Raw genomic sequence first — 806 nt, forward strand, 5'->3', positions numbered from 1 at the left:
AGAGAGGTCATGTTAGCCGATGGCTGAGGAATTGGATCACGCTGTGCAGAGTTGAACTGCACATTGTTGTGCTTGAGAAACCGAGCAAGTTTACGACATTCATTAGTTTGATGCCCAGGAATTTCACAAAAATTACAGAAGGATGCAGGGGAGCTGGCAGATCTAGTTGTGGTTGATCGAGCTGAGTTCCAGTTGGAACGATTGCTGGAAGAGCCTTGATGTCGATAGTTGGTGTTCCATGGAGAACGATTGGAGTGTTGGGTAGAACGCGAGTTCCATGAAGAACGATTTTGAGTTGACTGACGAGTGACATGATTTGCTGTTGCTAGAGTGAGAGATGGATCTGTGACTTCTAGAGCGTTGTGTTCACGTTCAAAGGCCTCCAGTTTATCAAATAACTCGTCAAAGGTAATCGGTGTATCACGTAAACGAGCAGCAGCTGCAACAGGAGCAAAATCAGTGCCAACACCGGCGAGAGCATGGATAATTAAATCCTCCTCATCAACAGGTTTGTCAACTATAGCAAGAGCATCAGCAGTGGCTTGAACATCTTGCATATAGGCCGTGATAGTACGAGTGCCACGTGGGTTGTTGTGAAGCTTTTCCTTGAGAGAAACAATGCGAGTGTGAGACTTATTTGCAAAAAGAATAGAGAGACGATCCCATGCTTCCTTGGAAGAGGAGACAGAGGAAATGTGAGTCTGTATGTCTGCGACACAGCTTCCTAACATGGCATTAAGAATGAGTTGATCTTGTCTGTACCAGGGAAGAAATTATGGATTTGGAATGGTTTTGGTACTGTCTTT

The 806-nt window shown here is 44.9% G+C and overlaps 1 non-coding gene across 1 annotated transcript; it reads right to left on the bottom strand.

The window, feature by feature from the left end:
• Nucleotides 1-370: 370 nt before the first annotated feature.
• On the bottom strand, nucleotides 371-509 carry LOC120278353. The gene has a single exon (XR_005541687.1). It is a non-coding gene; the product is annotated as a small nucleolar RNA Z247 (small nucleolar RNA).
• Between the last annotated feature and the right edge of the window lie 297 nt (nucleotides 510-806).

This window comes from Dioscorea cayenensis, chromosome 15, assembly GCF_009730915.1.
Source record: "Dioscorea cayenensis subsp. rotundata cultivar TDr96_F1 chromosome 15, TDr96_F1_v2_PseudoChromosome.rev07_lg8_w22 25.fasta, whole genome shotgun sequence".
In the NCBI taxonomy this organism is placed as follows: Eukaryota; Viridiplantae; Streptophyta; class Magnoliopsida; order Dioscoreales; family Dioscoreaceae; genus Dioscorea; species Dioscorea cayenensis.